Source organism: Schistocerca serialis, chromosome 8 (assembly GCF_023864345.2).
Source record: "Schistocerca serialis cubense isolate TAMUIC-IGC-003099 chromosome 8, iqSchSeri2.2, whole genome shotgun sequence".
Taxonomy (NCBI): domain Eukaryota; kingdom Metazoa; phylum Arthropoda; class Insecta; order Orthoptera; family Acrididae; genus Schistocerca; species Schistocerca serialis.
The window spans coordinates 450,766,321-450,791,761 of NC_064645.1; positions in this window are offsets into that span (position 1 = coordinate 450,766,321).

The following is a 25,441-nucleotide window of genomic DNA, read 5'->3' on the forward strand; positions in this document are numbered from 1 at the left end:
ACTCTTATAAATGAGAGGAATTCTCACCAATCCTTTGTCGTGTAAAACTAACTGAAGCTGCTACCACATACATATATCGTCCCGTGTAGGGGCTCTTGCTTTACACGGAACAGCGCCACAGTACACAGTTCAGTTACGTCTAAGAAATCGGACATACTTATTATTTGCGGGTTGCCTGACATAATATGTTGCACGACTAAAGAAAAGCGTATTCAGACTTATTCTTCTAAACAACAGACTACTTTCTTCAAATTCAATCGCAATTTGATTAATGTATTCTCGGAATGAAACTATTAACATCAACTTATTTAAATCTGAAATAAGTAACAAATTATTACTACGAAAACAAGTAGAGAAATAAGTTCCACAACGGCATCTACACTCATGCACTCGAAAGAACCGTAAGTGAATCTAAGACCCTCAAGAATCAACGCCAGTTGCGGAACTGACCTCGCAAATTGTGAGATGCTTAGAGCAAATGGAGTACTAGCGCTACATAAGGAAACTTACTCGATCGACTCAACGGAATTTGCGTCAGGCTGTGGCCAGGCGTCTCTTCCTCTCGATGCGATTCCATGCCCACAGCTCCCGTCCCACCTTTGATCCCAGAAAGTCGAAGCTTACAGGGGAGGATTCACAACTATCGCCACAGTAACGACCAAGAATTCCTATCGATACTCTGGAACACAGGGGAAGTCTTCTAAAATTTCTCCCTACCACTTAACAGTAAGCGCATTAAAGAGCGAGATGTTGGTACACTGTGTGTGCTGGGTCGCCACTCACTGGTTCAGCATTCAGGCTACAGTGCCTACACTAACGACCTTTCCAATTGACTGACAACTTCCAAACAGTGGGATTGTGGAACTTTCCCGCTATGAACATGGCATAATGTAGCTACTGCGTGTTTCCAACCACCGACAGGAAATGAACATTCGTTTGCAGAAATGTTCAGGAAAATTTTGATCACCCTGCTATAGCTTCCAAGGACCAGGCCGCCTCACACACAATGGATATTGAGCGACGTGTGGCCACAACACTTCTGCGAACCAGCAACACTGCGCGGGGTGGGGGTTATGGTGGACTTGAGCCACTCGCATTGCATGGCGCTGTCACTACCCACCTCCAACTCTAGACTGTTTCAGGGAAGAAAAATTTACACACCTTACATCAGCAGGCATCAAAGGATGATGATTAGCCGGCCGGTGTGGCCGAGCGTATCTAGGCGCTTTAGTCTGGAACCACGCGTCTCCTACGGTCGCAGGTTCGAATCTTGCCTGACATGGATGTGTGTGATGTTTTTAGGTTAGTTGGGTTTAAGTAGTTCTAAGTCTAGGGGACTGATGACCTCAGATGTTAAGTCCCACAGTGCTCAGAGCCATTTGAACCATTTTTTATGATGAGTATGAACAGTTGTCTTTTAGCAAATACTTCTTGTGATTTATGGGTGCAGGTATTAGGATACCTCGGTCTGAGCGATCTTGATGTTTAAGTTTTCCTTTCTACTTATTTGCGTTAGGGAAAAATTAAGGAGCGTTTTTCAATAATCTGCAAATGTAAAAAATGGGATCTTTATGAGCTCAATATCTTCTGAGTTACCTTGTTACACCGACAACTAGGAGAACTGTTTAACCATGATAGCCGAAATTTATCAAAAGGCTAATTTCACTCTGAATTTTAGTAGTTAATAAAGTTTTTATTCCGCCGTTAAATTCTCGTGATACTCATGTGTTCGGTACAAGCAGCTGGTCTTCTGTTTAGAAGTCGCCCATGACATGTGCTTTTTCGTAGGTTCTGATGGAGAGCAAGAAATCGTGTCTAGTAAGGAAGAAGTAAGGTGTCTTATACCGCTTCGTAACGGTAATCAAATCAATGCTGCGGAAGAGATAGTAAAGCTGTGCAACTGAGCATAAAGATATGGTGAAGGTTCTCGTAAATTCTGTCACCGATTGTAGAAACGTGTTTATCATGATTAAACACTATTTGAAACTTTCGTCATATGATGCAAATATTTTGCCTGTACAAACTTTGCTTTTACTGTTTTGCGTTTACTAATTCACTTACATTACTAACTAAACTGATCCATTACTGCAGCACTATTACGTAAGCGTTGGCTCTAAAGCCATTTTTGTGTACTTGAACAGTCCTAGTGTGATGTAAAGAATGTGTTTATTTTGGCATCTACATGTTCAGTTAGATCCAATATACCGTACATGACTTGCTGCGTTGCTAGGTACTACAGGTAGTGCCTTCTCTCTTTCCTGCACTATTAACGACTTCTCTCCTTCCTGTACCGTTGACGAATGTAAATGGACGCTATAATTCAGCGTGAGTGTGGTAAGTCTCGAATAACATTTTCAGATTTCTTGAACACTTAAAAACCAGAGACTACATTTACCCACAATTAATGAAGTCTGGTTAACACTCTATGGAGGATAAAATTTGGTGTACCGCAGTTACAATTGTAAACGAATATCATATGTGATTTTTGTAGCTTTAAGGGCTACTGTAATATCATAAGTTTACCATTAACTCTTTGGAATATTAGTTTCATTTACGCCCAGAATCATATCATGGGAATTCAGACGAGGGTAAGAGACTTTTCAGCACGTCTCTGGTAGGATTTGGTCCCTATCATGTTTCATTCGGTATTTAGATGTTCGTCCTTTGTCTTCAGTTCTAGCGTATTCATTCGAGCGAATAACACACTTTCGGGCATTGCTGTTTCATGACAGAGAATGGATATTTAATTTTCCGCTAGTTCTGAAACAAAGGCATTTACTTAAACGTGGTATTGCCCAAGGCACGAATGGAAACATGACTCAGGTAAAAGTGATAACTTCTGGAAATTATTTGGTAGTTAGCTGTGAAACAAATGAATTCTAGATTATTTGTTATTTTACATGTTGGAGAGGGATTTTCTCTGTGCTGATAATATAGTTAGTCCGTGTATAATATTTCTGTGGGAGATAGACATAAAAACGTAACACTGTCAAATATTTATCGCTATGCAGTAATATATGCAAAGAGAAAGAGGAACATGCAAATTTGGTTAAATAAGTGATTTTTATTTCAGTATCTTTGTAGATGCAGTTGAATAAGATTAAAGCATATTTAACACACTTTTACTCTGATGCTTATAATGTCAGAATTTCAATGATAATTTTCTCAGTCATTTAGTAATTTATTCAGCTGAAATATTTGTGAGCCAATGTCCCATTCCACTTTGCAGACGCATAGCAGTCTCTGCCCTGTCTTTTTCTGCCAGCATGTCCAACTTCCTCACCGACGACTAGGCTTCATTGGGATATCTTAGATATCTACTGCACTTGATTCCTCATGAATATGTTGGTTGACTAGTGAGCTGGTGTTCCTGCCGACACTACACACACGCACACTTATTGGAGTTCAGTAAGATTAATGCATATTTAACGTTCTTTTATATGGCGTCAGTTAAACTCTCAAGTTCAAAGATACTTTATTTATTTAGTTATTTATTCAGTTCAAATATTTGTTAGTCGGTGTCCCCATTCACTTTGCAGACACTCAACAGTTGTAGCCCCACGTTCTCTGTCGAGCACCTCCAACACCCCCTCTAGCGACGAGGCAATGGCGGGATGTCCTCGTAATGAATACGTTTAGTGGGTAGTGAGGCGGAGTCCCCGGCCACCGTGTGGGCTCACAACAACCTTCGCCCCGACTTTCTCCACCCAGCACCTCCAACACCTTCTCCGGCGGCGAGGTATCGGCGGGATGTCCTCGTCATACTCTGTCACAGGCGGCTCATGGATCTCGGCGGTCGTCAGAACCATCCAGCCATCGTTCACCTGCACATAAGAGCAATTCTTCACATTAAAATCATGCAGCAGTAGCAGTAGCAGTAGCAAAAATGTCTAGAGGGGCTGTGTTGGAGGATGCGTCATTTAGAGAGAACAGTTTTCTATTTTGAATGTGAAAGGAAGAAAGGGAAGAGTTTTCAGACAGAATCATTAACTGTGGCAAAGATGATATTAACAATCTTCCAGTGTTAACTGAAACGTGTGCTACTCTACAGTGGTCTGAAAAAGATTTGTGTTGGATGCATTCTGAGACATTCATTACTGGCGAGTTATTAAAGAAGTTTTGCCTTCAGTGCTGCCTTACCTTCCCGATGACTTTGCCGCAGGCTCCATCAACAGCAGCAGGCGGTGGCCGGGTCTTCTCCGTCTGCGCTGCCAGCGGCACCAACTCGTCCACGTCTGAGCGCAGCCGCCAACGCGCGGCGCTCATCCTCTGTGGGACATTTGTTTCTACTGTCACAATTTATTCATTCGTTGGTTTTGGTTTGTTTCCTACAGTTTATAATATTTTCTTGATGTTTACTCGCGACATAGTATAAAAATTACTACAATGCCTAGGTTATCTTTGACTGTTAATATTATTTTTTAAATTAGAATTATTCTTTCCTGTATGAAGAATTCCTATTAAACGAATGTGTATGCAATCCGTCAACAGTTCCTTTGATGGGTGCTGCAGCGCATTTATAAGATGGTACAAAAAATGCTGTTTTTCCACCAAGTATTGTTTATAACTCCTAGTAATTAAAACTATTTGCTAATTCCAGAATTGTATACAGTAATCCGTAATGTATGCTTAATTATCTTATTAAGCAGCAAATTACTACTACTAACTCTGATTGATGTTTTTTCAATACATCTCGGTGTTCCTCACCTCTGGTTTTCCAACCAGATCGGCGTCTATCAGATCTCCGTAAAAGTCATCAACTGACTCCCGGCCAGATCGGAGGCAGAACACACCGAAAAGCCTCCGCAACATCTGTGAAGAAAAAATCAAAAACGCACGTCAAGTGTTGAGCAGAGCCTACACATTAATCTACTAGAGTTACAGCGTGTCCATTTGGACTACTGGGCTGTCAGAAAGTTTGGAATGGGAATAGGGTGAGGGTCTTACTAAGACTTCTTACTGTAAACACTTTGCAATATGCAGATGAAACCACTAGAAGCGTCAAAATCTCCGATAACGTAGGAGAATTTATAAACTCTGATCAGAGTAATGACATTAGGTACTAAAAACATACACACAGAATCAGTGACTAGGCTCAGTGGCTGTGTTTGGACTCATATTGGCGAGTAGAACCGTCTCAAAAACTGTTTTCGGATAGGTGTTATGCCACACACATCACAGTAAAGAAAGAGTGGTTCTACTGTGCATTTCCAGACTTCGTACGAACAATACACGTGTTGTCATGGAACAAAATGTAGCGTTATAGTTTACCGACGGGTACGCTTTTGTTGTTCTTTTCGGTTTCTTTTTCTGTTCTTCACGGCAACAGACACTGCAAGGACAACCTATGCTCGATGTATTCGTTCCCTCACCACATATTTGCACACACTCTTCGCCTTACAAGTTCAACATGGAAATGGAAATGGGAACGGCCTACCAGCAATTTACTCGTAAACTGAGCCCAAAAAGAGAAAGACACCCGAGGATAAAGTGCCAAATGTCCAGCAAACCGGCCAACTCTTCGTAATGAATAACGGTGTAACCGTGGTCAATGGTCGAATACCTTGTACTAAAGACGAGAAGGAATAGTCGAGTCAGATTTGAGTGTGACATTTGTGCTTGATACGGCTATAGATGGGTTCAGATTACCGTTCATCCATATTAATTGATTTTCGTAGTCGTATAGATACCTTCCTTCAGGAGAAAGATGAAATTTCCATCTGAAAATAAATGTTAGTTTGCTGCCACATAATTGTACGATTCTACCACTGACGGAATGGGGTCCATAGTTTCTCTTTCTGTTGTCGGATGCTTCTCTGGCCTGATGAAACTAGTCTGAAACGAAGTAGCATAGATACTGTCTATTGCTCACATTGGCAATCAGGTGTAATTCAACATGCTGTCCCTGAATGTGCAGCTATACGCGTCCCCTTTAAAACTGACTGTCCTCGCCGCAGCTCCCAATAGATGATAAGTGATTTACAGTTAAGGCTACAAAAATTCTCTCAAACAGGAGTAACATTCGACTTCATTGAAATGCACGTGCAACCGCATTGAAATATACGGTGATGATGTCCACCTAAATCGCAATAATCGAGAGAAGAAGAAACTGTGTTTACCGCGCGATGTATGTAGGAGAATGCAATAAGTTAGCTGACTTAGTTGAAGGGAAGTAAAAATTAATGGAAATATGCCAAACAATTCTGCTGTGTTCTCATCAGAATATTTGAGATAGAGAGAAAAATTTGATGTACATAAGAGTACGGACCGAAAACAATTATTTAAATAAAAATGAGTTTTTAACATATCAATTTTTAAATCTGATAAAGAAGTATACAATATTTTCTTGTAGGTCCATTCAGACTGTTAATCCTACGTAGATAGTCTTGATTACGTCTGATTGTGAATTATTAATTTATTGAAAAATGTTTGTAAATTTAAAACGAAAACCGTTAAGTGCATGCAGCACGTGACAGGAGGCGGACATTTCATGCGTCAGTTAAATATCACAAGGGCCCCACGGATTCCATTTAAATCTTGCAGGTATTTTGACAGATATTATAAAATCACAATCACAAATTTTCGTGATTATGTATATGTGGTTATTAATCTGTATGGGGCTATGAGAAATTATTTAAACCTTTCTTGTTCTGTTAAATTTTATTTTAGGATCTTGTTACACATTCCATTGTCGATATCTCATCATTTGATCAACTGCGAGTACAGGAATAATAAACATTTGTCCCTGTTGACCTTTATGCCGTAGATGATACTGTGTTTCTAAGTCCTGACTAGGACATGTATGTAGAGGTTCCAAAGGCCGGCCACGTTGTTGTCGCAATGCCTGTGTTGTTATTTATTTAGACAAACTGCTCAATACGTAGGTTACAGACTTTCCTCATTGCAAGGAGCTTCAACACAGATGATTAGAAGCTTTGAGAAGCCTCTATTTTCCATAATCTGCCAGATCCTTTTCTCAAAATCCTTTTCATAATCATCAAAAATCAAAAGTTATTACGTCTCAAAGTTAAATTCTTTCCACTTCTCTACCTGTTGTCTAATACTAAAATACATTATCATTACAAGGTCGATCTTTACTGAAACGAAAAGGCTTACGTGTCAAAACTCACTTAAATGAAATATTAAACAGCTAACATGTCCAGTGCAACTGTGGACGAAGCGTCAGGAACAAAGATATTTAATGAGCCTCGATCACACAACCCAGAAAATTTATCGATAGCTGAGACAACCATTCGTGGAAGCTTCCACTGTATGATTAGTATTTTGAATTCTTCATATATGCAATTACATAGCTGCTACAAATGATAAACAGCATTTATTTACGCTATACATCAAGAGCGTATCTCGAATGTGTGGTAGGAATGGGGTGGTGAGGGGAAGGGTTGTAGGCAACACATATTAGCTATGCTGTGAAGTTGGTAATGGCTTAGAGATTTCACAATGCATGCCGCTAGTCAGCATCTTTTGCATGTTCTGCATTTCTGCACAATGATACTGACCTTTCACGCATCTCTAATTGAACAGGATGCTAATATATTGCTAGGGAGGAAAGCTGCTTCTCCCTCCCCTCTTCTCCCAGGTGGGTACCCCTGAGATCCAGAACCAGCATAAACAAACTGAATTGTTTGTGTACAGCTGGTGAGTCACATATAGCATACTTAAGTATATTTCTAATACGCGAACCATGCAGTACATAATATGACACAGCATGCTGATACGACGCAGAAAATTTTTAGAGCATATCCACTAAACCAGCTTCATAATGGAAACAAAAAACTATCGGAAATCATAGAATACAAAAAAACCTATCACAATACATCATTTATCAAAATCCTGTCCCAAGATTATGGGAAACTGCTCTGGTAGATTGTTTTCAAATACTGCTCTCCTAGATTGAAGATCAACTAGGATCACTGGAAACGATCGTTCTTTTCGGTAAAATGAAGCCGGTACGATTAAACTACATACGACTGATTTGATGCGTGAGCCACAGCGTTCATTAATACTAGTTGCAGTCGACATCAACAGCAAAGCATGTTATTATGGGTGAGAGAAGAGCGACAGAAGATGCTGACTTGTCACTTACGGTTCCTTACAGCGTCCCACACAACGCTGGCTTCGTGTGTTCTTCTGTCAGAAGAGCGTCCTCGACAAGCAGTTCAGGTATTCAGTTAATGAGCTTGTCTCGCACGAGAATAAACACTATAGCACAAACAACTGCTCAACGAAAATCACGCAAGCACAGACAATATGTTTACGCAACACGATTCGCAATCGCAATGTTGCTACGCAACTGCCCGCTTCGTGTCGTGCGATATATCATTGTTGAAAAATTCGCCCTGGATATTGGCTAAAGAGCGACGGTTGCAACACAGGATTATTTGGTTGACACGAGAGCGTTAAATAGATGCTGAACTCATTCCAATGACAGACGCTGCAGTTGAGGCGTTCTGTATCATAGAGAGGTTAACTACTGGATTTCCGAGAAAGTACTTTTCCGAAAGAGTTGGACCATATACGTACTTCCTCCCACATAAGCCTTAGAAAAAACCACAAAAGGAAAATTCGAGAAATTAGAGCTAATGTAGACGTTTAGCGACAATCATTCTTTCCACGCGCCCTTTGTGAGTGGAACAGGGACGGCGGAATCAATTTTTGCTGCCTGAAGTCCGTCCTCCACACACCTAATGCGCCTTGCCAACTGATTGTTGATGTAGATTAAGGACACACACACACACACACACACACACACACACACACACAACGTGTCGAATACTAAATACTGACGCTATAGAATAAGTGTTTATCTTGGTGTCTGGTAGGAATCTGGAGAGCTGGGGATGGATAGGCAGCTCATGTTGTTTGCGCAGTGAAGTGGGAAACGACACAGAGATTACACGACACATAAAGCTCATTCGCACCGATTACCTGTTCCTATTTATTTCAGATTTATACAGGAATCTTGCGTCTGCCTGGTTGGCTAGAGAGAATTCGGTTCGTGAAGATAATTGCTTTCTAAGGAAGGAAGCTACCATTCTCCTATCCCCACCAGTGGATCACATACTGAGACACTGTCCAGTCAACGAACAACGAAGGAAAATTTGGGGAAATATTCTTCTAATCGCTATTTTTTTTATTTTATTGAAGTAGGATTCAGTGCCATGAACATCAAACTAAAGTTGCTGACGGGACAGGTAGGAAATTGTGTGTTGGAAGTTGTCTTTAAAAATTAATTTTTTGTATATTTGTTGAACAGCCCAAAAACTGCGAGTTCTACTGAAATCGTAACACTTCACCAAATCAAACTACATTAAATTTCCTGGATAATACGTTATTTTTTCTCTGCGGCTAATAGTTTCCACGTGGCAGGGGATGACAAAATTGAAAATTATTAAAAAATATAATTTTAATGGTAGATAATTAACACTTACTGTTACATGAAGTATATTACGAATAGTTATGAAAATATGGACAAATTCAAAGTGCATTAAAGGTGTATTAAGAAATCAACTGTGTTTTCGGGTTGTAACGAGGTGGAGTCTGTGGTGGTGGTTGGAAGTGCGAAGGAAAGTAGGTCATGCATGGTCATATATACATCATATACAGGGTGTTACAAAAAGGTACGGCCAAACTTTCGGGAAACATTGCTCACACACAAAAAAAGAAAATATGTTATGTGGACATGTGTCCGGAAACACTTACTTTCCATGTTAGAGCTCATTTTATTACTTCTCTTCAAATCACATTAATCATGGAATGGAAACACACAACAACAGAAGGTACCAGCGTGACTTCAAACACCTTTACAGGAAATGTTCAAAATGTCCTCCGTCAGCGAGGATACATGCATCCACCCTACGTCTCATGGAATCCCTAATGCGCCTTATGCAGCCCTTGAGAATGGCGTATTGCATCACAGCCGTCCACAATACGAGCACGAACAGTCTCGATGCAGCCCTTGAGAATGGCGTATTGCATCACAGCCGTCCACAATACGAGCACGAACAGTCTCTACATTTGGTACTGGGGTTGCGTAGACAAGAGCTTTCAAATGCCCCCATAAATGAAAGTCAAGAGGGTTGAGGTCAGGAGAGCGTGGAGGCCATGGAATCGGTCCGCCTCTACCAATCCATCGGTCACCGAATCTGTTGTTGAGAAGCGTACGAACACTTTGACTGAAATGTGCAGGAGCTCCATCGTGCATGAACCACATGTTGTGTCGTACTTGTAAAAGCACATGTTCTAGCAGCACACCTAAAGTATCCCGTATGAAATCATGATAACGTGCTCCATTGAGCGTAGGTGGAGGAACATGGGGCCCAATCAAGACATCACCAACAATGCCTGCCCAAACGTTCACAGAAAATCTGTGTTGATGGCGTGATTGCACAGTTGCGTGCGGATTTTCGTCAGCCCACACATGTTGATTGTGAAAATTTACAATTTGATCAGTACATACTGGCGAAACTAAAATGAGCTCTAACATGGAAATTAAGCGTTTCCGGACACATGTCCACATAAGATCTTTTCTTTATTTGTGTATGAGGAATGTTTCCTGAAAGTTTGGCCGTACTCTTTTGTAACACCCTGTATGTACCTCCTTCATAGGTCTGCAAAACGAATGGCAGACGATTCCCTATACTCCACTGCTTCACAAGAAGCGACTTAATTGAATATCTCAAATTTTTATCGACCTTTCCATACATAGCATTCGCATATAACCGGGAGGTGTATATTTCCCATAAACTGCGTTAACACCAGATGTAATAAATACACGAGTTACTAATAATACACAAGAAACGCATATGGACAGAATCTGCGCCAATCTCTGCACCCTGTTTTGTACTGCTAGAGGGGAATTTGGTTCTAGGTCATCCAGTACAGTAGTTTTAGCTTTCTTCTGGGAAAGGCAACTTGCCCCACCAGGACCGCTGTTACCTTCTCAGTTTACAGATTTTTACCTACGTGGCAACTCTTGCTATTCTGTTATGTACGTAGACAAAATAACTACACTGAACCCGTATTTATATAGCGGTGTTATTTTCAGATAATTGTATGAGAACTAATTTGCAGTTTTTAAGTGTGCTGTTACATATTATACGACACTGAAGAGCCTGTCCTAAGTGTAACTTTCGGTCAATATGTCTTCGACAGTGTCAGATTCACTGTAACCTCTGTTAATGGCTGGAATACTTTACAGAGAATCAAGCATAAATGGATCACCAAAACATTTGTCCTCCCATCATGTGAAGAGGCCCAAGGGCTGAAATTTGTTCTGTCTGCAACAGACCTAGGTGTTACGGAACTTCAGATATCTCAACGTCAGTCAGCAAACGCTTTACAACAGCTTACTGTTCATCATTTGAATTTGATCAGTCCCATTTCATTTGATATACTCCCATTCACCTTGCAAGAAATGCTGCGATTTTGTGGTGAAGAGCTCCACTCAGCGCAGCTCACTACTGAATGAAAGAGATTTTGGCAGTGACGAGAGAATTACAATAACTTTCTGTTCATCCATCAATTCTGACTAAAACTTGGGTACACGGCTTTACAATACGCTGTCGACTATAAACAGCAGCAAGGTGCCTAGTTTATCATCCAATTTATTTCCCTACAAACACTATATACGGTACTGACAACGTCACAACTACAATTTAGACACTTCTCAGCTACTGTTTATAGGAAGGTATTTTACACAGAACCTTCGTCAACATCTGAAATAGATACTCACTTAATAAACATAAAGTAAATGTACTGCATAAACTCGAGTCCAGTGAAGTTATTTTGTGTACCGACGTAAGAGAAAGGGCAGTAAATGACACGGAGGTTAGTTTGTCTGTAAACTGTATAACCTTTTCTGCAAGTGCACTACAACTGTCGTATAGGTTGACGAAAAATCAGTTAACCGTGTAGGAGTGTGGAACAGTGTGCAGTGATTTACGTAGAAACCTTCCATATCATTTCCTTGCGTTGTTAGTATTTGTGACTCACACATGTGTTCCATGTAGTGCAAAACACTTTGTGAAAACTAAGCGACCCTCTGGCATATCTGCTTAATGTCTCGCCGAATGTCATAAGACGAGCAGCGGAAGGGTCCGAATGATTTTCTGAAAAGCCTTATAGTTGTTTCTTGTGACATAGCAGGGTCGCGACTACCATCCACCCGCTCCCCACCACTCTATAACTGCCCCAGAAACAATCATACCTTAAACGGTTCTTTGTATTTGGATGTGGTAAATCCATTAAATATTTGATCCTAATGAGCTTCATTTAGCAATATACATTAATTTTATAATGCTAAACATTATTTTCATTAATCTTCGATTTTTCATACGCTGCACCACTAACAATATTTGTCCGAGAGAAAAATAATAGGATCATTTTTGTATGGAATTTGAAGTATCTTAAATGCGGATGGCGAGACACTTTTCCTTGAAGCCACGGATATCAAGTTATTTAAGAAAACAAAAATCCGAGCTTCAAACCTCCCCCCCCTTTCCCACACCACACACTTACACTCTCACGCCACCTAGCTGACATTCCGCCGGTATTAATATAATGTTCTCGTTACTCCCTGCTACACTCCCTGCAACCAACGTATAAAAATTCGCAACTTTACCAATTTTTACCCGATTCGACTTATTTGGGTCTTCGTTGACTGAGCTAAGAACAATTTGAGATGCTTGATAATCTACACTTTATATAAAACGCAAGGTGATACAGTTTACTGATACCATGCAGAACAACGTCGGAACACATGCAACAAAGAGCATCATAATGCAAAAAAAGCATCATCAGTATTTATGGAACATTAAGAACAAATCATGGTACGTAAACACCAAAATCATATCAATTTGTCGTAGATTTATCACCAACTCGGATCACTGGAAAAGGTACTTCCTTGTTCTGTAAACTGTACTTCGTACGACTAAACATCTAAATAAAGCTAGATACGTCTGATTTGACATGGGAGGCTACAGCGTTCAGCTGTAGTACTTTACAGTGGATATCAACAGCAAAGGATGTTAGTCTGGGTAAGAGAACAGTGGCAGTGCAATAAGTTTTCTTAAAAAAAGGCAGTCTATCCACTGCCTTGTTTGTATTCTTCGATGACTACAACGCGTCGCTTTGCCTTACTTTACAGTTAACTTAAATCATTTTGTAATGAACTGTGAAGTGATGGTGATAACTGCTTATGAGTATACCGAGGGGTCTAAGGCGCTGCAGTCATGGACTGTGCGGCTGGTCCCGGCGGAGGTTCGAGTCCTCCCTCGGGCATGGGTGTGTGTGTTTGTCCTTAGGATAATATCGAATATGGACAGTCATACGTTCATGGGCTATAAACCAGAAAACTATGGCAGCAACTCTACAGAGTTCCATATCAATACTGTGGAAACTTGTTAGTTGACCAATGACTAGGAAATCATTAGGTGTTCAAGCTTCTTCTGATGAAAAATATACATTATACTTTAAGAGTCATTCTCCTAGTGGAATAACAGAGACTAATCTTGAAAATCTTGAAAGTGAAAACGACCTTTAGCAACCAGCTAGTACGGCTTCCAGCTTATTTTATACGAAAAGATACCCTTTGGAATACCGCCGCTAAGCTCCAGAAGTTATCGTTAACAATCATTTCATCCTCATCCCCGGCGCGCAATTCGCTCACTGTGGCGTCGAAATAAATACGACTGGCACTTGGCTGCCAATCTTCCCAGAATTGGGCCTCCCAGCTAATGATGGCATACGCCCATTTAATTTTTTCAGTATTGTAACTGCGTAAAACGTAGTATTCAAGAAATCCAGGAATAGGAAGCCGCATACTATCATGCGTTTCATTGCTACCTACAATAACAATATTACCATCACGTTTCGTCCAGGATTCTCTAAAGATTTTGGAAAGAATCAGAATACGTAAAGGAAGATACGACTTATCAAGATTAACAATATTTTCTTACCTTTCCTTTTGCACCATTTAGGTTATCTGTATCTTTTGGTGTCGTATTACATAATATGCGCTAATATCCCATTTCTCCAGTGTTTGGTAAATGGTTTGCTTGCTCCCCTGCAGGAGGTACTGCAGTTTCAGAGACCTCCAGCAATTACTACTTTCCTTGAAAAGTTACTATTATTGCGACTATCAGCCTTTTCTACACTTTTGATTGCTGGGAGCAGTTTTTCATCGCATTGCAACACTAATTCTTGGGACTTGTTTGCGTTACACCATCTTTTAAGGAATCATGAAGCACATGAATGGTAATTCATAGTTTCATTTCACACCTTTTTTTTAGTGGAAGCTTCACGTGGAGTGATCTTCTGTGTTCTTCCTACGTTGTCTTTTAGACTTTTATTTACATCAACCGTGGAAGGCAGTCGATTGTTTTGTTACAGAAACATTAAAAAATAGTCTCCTCTTCCCCTTTTATTTGATTCAATTCATTAGGATGTCAACGAGATGGTTCATCATTTGCACAAAAAAGTTTATTTTTACCTTTTCTTTGTCTGAAGTTCTAGTTAAATGTTACAAAAAACTTACGTTTTATCACAGCGTTTGAATCATTTACAAATGTCGCGGTCATTTCTTCTGGAGGAAATTCTTGCTTTTTGCCAAAGAATCAGTAACATTTTGAATTACCGACACAGCATTTTCCTTTGGTGTGGGCATATTGACTCTCAGGGTGTAGAAGAAAACGCTTTAAACCAGCCGTTTCATGGATTGTTTGACTCAGTGCTTTGTCTGGAAGCATACGCAAGATGAGACATGAGAAACCGGAATAAGCTTATGCCATTTTATAGACACTAGAAACACCAAGTCAAAGAGGTCACTTCGCAGCAGCAAGCCAAAAAATTTGATAGATTAATCGAAAAATCATTCACGAATGGCAATTTGATCGTTGGCTTCAAAATAAGTAAAGCAAACGTTAACGTTATAAAAATACAAATATTCTGATATAAATTTAATAAACAAAAATATTATATATTTTCTAATAGCATTATAAGCTCATTCAGCAATATTTTTGAAAAATCGCATAGCTTAGTTCGCATTGGAAACACTGATGTCTTCTCACTCAATAGCAAATCACATACTACTGGAAATAAAGATCACATGCTACTTATATCAATGAAAATTGACCTTAATATTCGCTGCTAGTGTGAGCATATCATCTCAAATGAAATAACTAAAAGTATTATCCGTAAAATGACGTCCTTGGGCGTTGAGAGACATTTACAGTATTCTTTTAATTAAGCTAAGATTGGCACAGATAGTTATTTGTTTGTTCTTGGAACAAAGTAACGTGGTTAGGAACTGTAATTCTGGGAAGGTAAAAAAAAGGCCAGCATCTATTTGGTAGAGACGTGGCAAGCCGTCTACGTAGTAACTCAACAGCACTGTTCGCAGTAGAAAACATTCTGTATTTGGGTCTAAACCTACATCGTTACTCTGCAAGCCATTTTTCAGTTTGTGGTGGAGAAAACCTACGGTATCACTATAATATGCCCCAGCTGCTTTTCTGGCAAATAGCTGGGTTGAGGTTCGATAAAAGTTGTTGGTGGAAGCCTGCTGTTTGTAAATACACCGGACAAACAATGTGTCACCCAAGGAGATACTGGGCTGCCGTGTAATCCGTCTAACCTCTCATAGTAATCTGAATTCGGCAAGAAGGCATCAACAATTTTCTGGAGGTACGCCATATGCAGTGGGTGCCACTGTGCCTAATGGCTGGGATATTGTTTCTTACCATGCATCCACTGTTCCCAACAGTTCCCACTTTCTCTTTGGAGATTAACAAAGTTTGATTTAGTGTCCCCGTCAAGCTGTGATACTGTGCCTGAGTCCGCCTCCGTAGCGTAGCGGTTCGATTCCCGGCAGGGGACTGGGTGTTGTTTGTCTTTCATCATCACTGTCTCGCAAGTTACCTAAAAAGGACTTGCAATACGGCGGCCGAACTCCCCCGAATGGGGCCCCCCGGCCAACAATGCCATAAGATCATTTAATTTTATTTTTATTGTGCCTGAATTTCCGTTAAACAAGGCACGTATATATGCAGCTCCTCTGAACACGGCTGTTAACTGTCTCTGACTGTGTCCACAGAATACTCTTCATGAAAATGTAGAAGAAAGCTCAACACTTTGTCAACTAAAATGTTGAAGTAATTGTCCTGTTTCACGTTTATGGTAACCAGACGTAGTGGTCACAAGACAGGCCCCGAAAAACAGCCCCAAAACTTCCAGCCTGAACCACATATTTCAACGTTAAACGCCTCGATAAGCTATTTCTATACTTGACGCTTCGAGTCGTTTCAAAAGAGGCGAAATCGCTTCACGTCGGACCACACTGCAATCCTCCGGTGACCTTCATTCCAATTATTGTGTTGTTTGGCCTATCGGAGATGTGCAGCTTCATATGCCGCTGTGTGCTGTCATATCTTGCAATGCGAATTTCCATTGCACAGCAGTGTTCGTTTGTTAGCTGATTGAGATGCACCTGCATTCACTGGCGCTTGTAATTCTCTACTAGAATTCTTGTCACTTACAATATTTTTACAACACCTGTTCTAATGACAGATTTTACATGCCTGTTTGTGGTACACCATACCTCGTAAATACGTTTGACAATTGCTTTCAGTACATCAGCATATCAGGCAACTTTATTAACAGTGTGGTCGTCGGCAAGTCCAAACACGATGTTTTCTTTCTGCCACAGTGTGAGATCTCCGCGTCCATTCATCTAAGGGTACTGATTCCATAGAACCGAGTGACACATAGAGATTACTTCTCTGCCCTCTGTTACGTCAGGCAAAGAGCGATATGGCCGCCTTGTATCCTTTCTCTACCATCCACGGCGCTCCAGTGCGAGGAGACTGCTCTTTAAGGAGATGGCTAACGTTTTTCCACTGGTTTAGATCCAAAAACGTTACTAGCCTTTCAATTCGGCAAACGCCTTGAGCATTGTAAAATTCACTTATAATCTTATAACGATATGCACAGGCGTTATTATTATTATTGAAATATCCGCCCACGCAGCCGAGTTCGTTAAAAACGCCTGTTCAGTGGCACTCTACGTGGAGCTAGCCGATTTGAATGCCAGTGGAGGGAGAAACTGTCAGCGGCATTACTTTAATGGAGGAAGAGGAGAGCTGTTTGTGTACACTTACTGTTCGCCAGACTTTGCCCCACAGTCCTGAATTGAATTCCAAGCCTCTCCGTAGTCTCCTATGAGATGAGCACTTTAAACCCTGCGGCCGCTTGGTGACATGCGGGAGGAATTGGCTGTTGTTCCGCCGCCGTGTACCACCCTCTCATCACGATATATTAACATGAAATTTACTTATTTATTTCCTACTTTGTTTTAGATTGTTATCTACATACAACAAAAGACCAATTGTTGCACATGAACTGCCATAAATATGCACGTAATATTTTAACATAATTTACAAATGTTGTTGCAACTAGCCATTATGGGGTTTAAGGGGGGAAAATCAGCTTAAAATATCTAAATAAAAATAATAACTGAAAAAACAACATAAATAAATCATAATTTCATAAACGAAAACTTAAAACCGAACTTGGGCCATCATTATACTGGTCTACTGTACTATGCTGCGTTCCTACTATACAACACTACACTACACAGCATTATACTATACTACACTACACCACACTACACTGCACAACTGTACCTGGTACGGCAATCACACTGGATTTTCATGTTTGACTGGATAGTTAGCTTCTGACGTGCTAAGGAACAACTGCCGCCCGTGGCGTAGAGATTGGGAGACGGTTGTCAGGATATCAGGAAATCGTTCTTTCTGGTCCTCTCCGAGACTAGTCTCCTCGTTGCTTCCGGAATATAATTTTAGGTGGATGTTTTGCCGTGATGTATCTCATTATCATGATGTGTGACCTCGTTTTGGTTGTCTTTCGGCCGTGTGGGTTTCCCGTTCATGAGCTGTTATTTCTGCTGTCAGCATATTCACCTTCTCTCACAGCTCTTCATTCCTCCTTGCGTTGTATATTGTTCTGATTTTATCCTCGTCTGCAATATATTGTCTAATGGCACACTCCCAGGCGATGTAGTTTACGGTGCCGATTGCTCCACATTCACAAGTATATATGATGCGTTATCGTATTTTCAGTAAGTAGCTAGGATATGAACCATATCCCGATAGGTAGTGTACAGCTCCCTTGGTAGGAAGGAAGTATGACATTTTGCATCTTTCTTTTCTTTTATGTTAGGAAGGGACTGGTAATTTCTTCTTCCTGGTTCTGCGTTGTCCCAGATTCCTTGCGATTCTCTATCAAAGTCAGCCTTTATTTCCTTATTTGATGCCTCATGTCGTAGCCGCTTGGTCTAGGACGCCTTGCCACGGTTCGCGCGGCTCCCCTCCCCCCCCCTCCCTCCCCCCCCCCCCCCCCACTAGGAGGTTTGAGTACTCCCTCGGGCATTGATGTGCGTGTTGTCCTTAGCCTAATTTAGTTTAAGTTAGATTAAGTAGTGTGGAACCCTAGGGACCGATGAGCTCAGCAGTTTGATACCCCACCACCACCTTATTTGATGCGGCTCTTCTGCCCAGTATCTCCTTTATGTTAACACGTTCGCCATCTCTGAGCCAGTCTTATGGGTTGGTCCAGAGGTAACAAGAATAGCACCACCAGCAGCGTCTCAATGGGTGTTTTTCTATACGTGCCTGTCAGATGTAGAATTACTCTTCTGTGTGTTCGTCGTAGAACCCGTGCAGTCCTTTCTTGCTCTGTGAGCGCAAAAGCTCCACTTGATTTACGATGTTCGTCTTGTATGTGTTCCTATCTCTCATCTCTTCTTTAATTACAGATCCTGTTTCAACAAATGCTGCTGTTGTGGCAATATCTACCGACATGTTCTCTGTGTTATGAGAACCAGGTGTCTTCCTCATGCGCATCGGCTGCTACATCGATTAACGTTGCAAGATTGCTCAACGGTTTATGGTTAGAAGAGTTTGATGCTTCTATAACGTATCCTTAGATGCTATACTTTGTACGTTGTTACTGATCTCCTTTGCTTTAGCAGTTTGGTCACTTTTTTTTTTTTTGTCACATATAAACTGTCTAGTCTGTTGATATCGTGAAAAGTTTTTTTCTGTTCACATAGCCTTTCGAGGAATTCCCCAATATTTTCCTCTAATTTACCCACTGTTTTGTCACATTCTGTAATTAGCAGGTTGTCTACGTGGGCGATGCAGTCTCTAGTGCTTGTTATATTCTGAAGCTGGTTCAGTAATGGCTCTTTGCTAACATGCCAGAACTGTGGATCACAAACACAGCCCCACGATTTTATTTCCAGGACATTCCAATTGGACCTGCCTGTGCGTGCAATAATCGCACAGCCTGTTATAGAGACATATGAGGAACTCCATCTGCTTTAGTCATTTGAAGATGGTAGGCGAACTCTACTCATATTCCTAACCTACGTTGGCCCAAATATGACTCATTCCAAATGGCTCAGTCCAAAACACGCCCTATTTCTGTTACGAAAGGATGGTGCTACTACCTAACCAGATGTAGCGTTTTACAGTTCGTACCTCACGACTGTCTCTTATACAGGCTGTGTCATAACTAATAGCGTAAATGCATACACTTGAAAGTACACGATATTGGAAACAAAAAGCCTCAGTAAGCATATGGTCGAAAATGCATACCTTAAGAGCCACGATAAATTTTTCTTCTTCCATACTGTGAAGCAAATCTCTGACGGCCGGTGTGGCCGAGCGGTTGTAGGCGCTACAGTCTGGAACCGCTCGACCGCTACGGTCGCAGGTTCGAATCCTGCCTCGGGCATGGATGTGTGTGATGTCCTTAGGTTAGTTAGGTTTAAGTAGTTCTAAGTTCTAGGGACTGATGACCTCAGATGTTAAGCCCCATAGTTTTCAGAGCCATTTGAACCATTTGAAGCAAATCTCTTCTTTAGCAAGCTCTTTCCTTTGCACATTTTGGGAAGTAGTAGTGTGGGCCAAAACAAGAAAAAATGTCCAGTAAGCATTTGCTCTAAAACGCGTACCCTAAACGTTATGAGCAATTGTTCATTAGAAGAGTTGTGTTTCCAAGTAGAGAAGATGATCACGTGCTCATAGCTCTTTGGGTATGCATTTTAGAGCACACGTTTACTGAACATTTTTTTTTCTTGTTTTGGTCAACATTACCATATCCCAAAATGTGGAAAGCAAAGAGCTTGCAGTAGAAGAGATTTGTTTCACAATATCGAGGATGAAAAATTGCTTGTAGCTCTTAATGTATGCATTTTCGACCCTATGTTTACTGAGACTTTCTTGCTTGTATGCGTTTACACCATTAACTATGATACATATTGTATATGAAAACAACAACAAATTTGATGAGATGATGATGTTTTTACTCTTTCTTCTTCGCTGCACCTGCATTTTAGGGTTAATTCTGCGGTGCCGTCTTTGTTATCAATATCTTCCATAGCCTCTTGCTTAAAAAAACTTGACGTAATTTTCTTTTCTTTCTCTTCCTCCTTACGCGTATTGCACGTATACACAGCTCTATTTTACTTCCGCAATTTCCGTTTATATCGATTCTTCTTTCGTCGTCATTCTTTCATTGCGGCCCTGCTCGACGTTTTGTTTGCGCCATCATTATTCACTTTTGTTCCTCTATAGTATTCCGAACTGAGTACACGCGAAACTGGTGGATTTTGTACCGTTGCCTGTCTTCCTGAAAGCTCGCTATCTTCCATCGATTTTCGTGGGTAGCCCGTTTCTTTTACTAACTCTTTTATTCTCGTTGTGGAAGCTTCTGATTCCCTTTTCTTTGACAGAACACGTGTGCTCTAAATATTTATTTGATTTGTATAAATCGTCCTTTTCTTCCTCTTCGGTTCAGACTCCTTTCTCGTAGAATAGAGATTTACTTTCAAACCATTACACCTATTCCAGAACTTAAAAATTTCTGCGAGATCTGGATGTACAACATTCTGCTTTTGTACATCTAGTATGCCTGTATTTGAGAGTAACTTATCAAATAATTTTGCGATGTTCGTCTTGTTTTTGTTCATATCTCTAATGTCTTCTTTAATTACAGCTCCTATTTCAACAAATGCTGTTGTTGTGGAAATATATACCGACATGTTTCCTGTATTGCGACACCCAGCTGTCTTCCGCATGCACATCGGCTGCTGCATCGATGAACATTGCAAGATTGCTCAATGGCTTATCGTTAGAAGAGCCTGATACTTCTAAAACGTATCTTTAGGTGCTCCTGGACCACCGTCTTCTTCTGAATCTGTCATAATCCCTTCATTAATCATAACATTTTCTTTAACCGACTCGACCATGCTACCGCCAATGTGTTTGTCATTTACCTTCAGCACTATATTGTTACTTATTTCTTTGCTATTCGCCAACTGCTCCGCATCATTATGCATATCAATGACTAAATTTTGAACTTTATTTCTGTGATTCTACTTCATCACTGGTTTATGTCTTCCATTCTTTATCATTCGGAATAGTACGTTTTTCCCCTCAGTATTAGTTCCAGGGAGGGACCGAGCTGAATAGCTGAATTTAGTCTATGTTTCCCTGGTTCCAATCCCTCTCTCTCTCTTTGCTGTTTTCCCGCTGTATTCTTCACAATTCTTCCAATCCTCTAGGTGTAAGGTATTGCCTCTCGTATAAAATTTCCGTTTCCCTAGTTCTCGCGGTGCTCCTCTTTATACCTCGCCCCGTCCCCTGCTCACGCATGCGTAATCCTGCTCCTAAGCTGCTATATCAGCTGTGACCTGTTCCGCGACCTTCTACATCTCTCATCGCATAGTCACCTTTCTCTTCTCGCCGGCCATCATTCCAAGTTTCATGTGGCCGAAAGTTGCAGGGCCGGCTGGAGTGGCCGAGCCGTTCTAGGCGCTGCAGTCTGGAGCCGCGCGACCGCTACGGTCGCAGGTTCCAATCCTTGTTAGTTAGGTTTAAGGAGTTCTAAGTTCTAGGGGACTGATGACCTCAGAAGTTAAGTCCCATAGTGCTTAGAGACATTTGAACCATTTTTTTGAAAGTTGCAGGGTCGCTGAGGCTCTGGCTGTTCATCTCAGTTTTCGTGATTCTGGCAGTTCGGAACCCCGTTATTCCCATTACTATTGTGGGCTTCCCTTTGCGCTATTTCCCCTGCGCATTTTAAAATCAATTTCGCTTGCTCTTCTTTGTTGATCACCAAATGACATACCGGATGGTTGTAATCAGTGTTCTCGATTGCTGCAGTGCGGGTTGTATGCATTGCAGGACGCTGAAATGTCGTAGGTATGTTCATTAATTGATGCGCTCGCGGAGTATGCTGAAACAAATAATAGTTCCACTTTGTTCCACTAGGTGAAAATTTGACGCTGTAATCAGTCAGAATGTGGTGTGGGTGCAGTAAAAGAGGAGGAACGATCAAACACATGATAACGGTGTTTCCGGCACGTTTATTAGGATATAATCACAAGTTACAACATGCGTTCAGTATGGTCTCCAGACTCAGGAACATGCTGCGTCGGTAACACGGCAGGGTCGACAGTTACTCGCAACGTATCAGTAGCAATCAGAGCTATATGTTGTGGTATGCTACCCTCCGGACCAGGAAGAGTCTGGATACATCCCTGATAGACGCTATTTTACAGATATTCCAACAACCAGCTTGGACCTGGGTCTTGCGATCAGGAAGACTAGTCTTGAAACTGCCTAGAGATAATACGGTTGCTACAAAAAGTTTCTAGAAGCTAATCTTTCACTTGGCACATGACACGTAGTGTCGCCCTATCATGCATCAAAATGGTGGTGTGGACACAGGTTATTTTTTGCAAATCTGGAATCACGTGTTGCAGAAGGAGATACAATGTGCAGATGTCGCTGTACACCTAAAAGGCCTCCAAGGTGTCATTTCTTCGAAGTAAAACGGACCGAAACTGAGGGGCCTTTTGAAACAACACTACGCAGTCACATAAGCTGAGTACAATGAACCTCAGAGGCAACAGTCTTGGCCATTCAAGACGCCATGCAGAATGAAATGTGCCTCGCCTGTCCAAAGAATATTCCCTGGGCACATGTCGTCCATTTCCATGCGTGCCAATAAACGAAGGGCAAAGTAAGAGCTTTGTAGCTAACCTTTTCGCTTCATTTGGTGCTCATTCTGAATCCTGTTGGATATCGGTGTAGAATTCGCGACAAAATCTTTTGATCTGGTGACCAAGAGAGAGACAGTTCCCGTGGCAGACCTCGAGCACTGACTGCAGAATCTGAGGCACGTGTTGCACGGTTGGCTATATCTACAGCATCTTCAACAGAACTTCCACGAGAATCAGCCATATCCCTCTTTGTCTTGTGCCAATTAATTCACATGTTTCTTCAAATTTGTTTATCATATTCTTTAGCCCATTTATTGAGGTGGGGCCTCTTCGCAGCTGTTTCCGTCGGCGATATTCCCGCAATGCAGCGTAACTATTTCTGCTGTTCTGGTAAAACAGTGCACGGTATTTCTTCTCAACAGTCATTGCGTTTTGTGTCGACAACTTCAACTTTCTTAAACTTTTACAACAAGAGTCACTTCACAAAAGAAATCAATACGCCTCGCCAAACGACTAACAGCATAGATACATCAAAACAGAAAACATATTACTTTCTGATTGACTTTTTAAAGCGCCATATTTTCACCTGGGGGCAGAAAGTGGAACTATTATTTGTCGTAGCATTCTCTTCGAGCGTACCAATTAATGAACATACCTGTAATGTTTGCGCGTCCTGCAGTGTACACAGCCCGCACTGCAGCACTCGGATCACTGTCAGTTTAATTGTAACCACCACATTTCTCCACCGCAGACACTCTGTTTATTACACACCTTATTACCGTTTTCCCTGCTACTGGCGTGTCCAAATATCCGTTTCATTCTAGTGATGTTTCTAAAATTCCAACTAACGACCCATCTTCCTGTCTATTCTATGCTTGTTGTCTCTTCTTGCATTTCCTGTGATCAATATTTTTGTATGAAAGCATTCTCAAACTCATCGCACGTCATCCTGCATACATTTAGGGAATATGCGCACTTGGCTGCTCGTTCTTCCATCCGTCTCACTGCAAGATTTAACTTTCATGTCTGTCCATTTCCCAGACACCGCTCGTTTCAGCCTGTACAATAATGCCAACGGATGTAGTTTTCTTCCTGGTCGGAAATTGATAGAAGTTCTATTGAAAGCCTGCACTTCTTCCATACTAGTTCATACTATATTATTTCTTGCTGTGCTGAGGTTCTTACACGAGTTATTTTTATTAATTGTGACTTTGCTGGCAATCTTTGGTAATTCCCTTTCGACCTTGGTGATGCCCATTTCACTTCTTTTACCAATTTCGATTATGTCTTTTGTTACCGTTTCTTTCTTTTTTTGCTCCGTTCTGCACAAATGTTAACTGTGTTCTGAGTAGGCTGTAACTTTCGACGCAACTCGTCACAACTGCTTCAACTGGCTGAGGGTTCTGTTCCTACACGTGAATCCATTCTTTGTATTTTTCGATTCACTCATTCCACTTAGTACGAAATCTGTTCACTGAGTTTTGCCTTGTTTGCCCTGTTTATCAAGGTGCTTAGTGTATTCATCTACCTTTTTTATGTATTCTTTTCGTGTAGGATGTGCTCTCCTCCATCTTTCCCGTTATTGTTGCTAAGAGTCTCTGCATATCTAAACGCCCTTGGCTTCCAATACTTGCCTGTGTACGTTCTCGTTCTCCCTTATTTCCTTTGTTTTGCAAAATTTCTAACAGCGTCAGTGAACTGGTGTACTACTCTCCTTCACTTCGCAGGTCTTGTCCATTAAATAGGATTCTCCTTCGCTAATTCCCAATATTTAAATGATTCTTGAATCTGCATCTATCTTCTTCGTTTCTGCTCCCTGTTTATATAACTCAAAATCCCGTTTAGTACGTGTCTCAGCCTGTTCCTCCATGGGTTTTACTACATTAGTTTATTCACAAAGCACGCACAAAATTCACTTGCAATGGCTACAGCAGCAGTGTCATATGCCATCTACTTTGATAGTAAACCTTCTTTCACGTCCTCACATGTGTTTACGCTCGAGTACGTATTTCGCTCGCTTCCATCATTGATGTGTTGTGATGCTGAAGTGTCCCTCACGTGGGCACCGGGAAAACAGTGATCAAGTTTTAGCAAGTTTATTGGCAACTATATACGTCTGCTTCGACGGTAAGAAACAATCGGCACAAAATACAGTTTCTTATTAGGTAATGCCACAGAGGATTGACAGAGCTAGGACGTGTTAACACTATTAGGAACTTCGTGACAAAATACATTTGAAGGGAAATAATCCAATCCCCGAGAATGCCGTCCAACACAAGCACAGAAAAGTCTATCCTTAACACGGCATAAGTCCACAGAGGAAGCAACGAT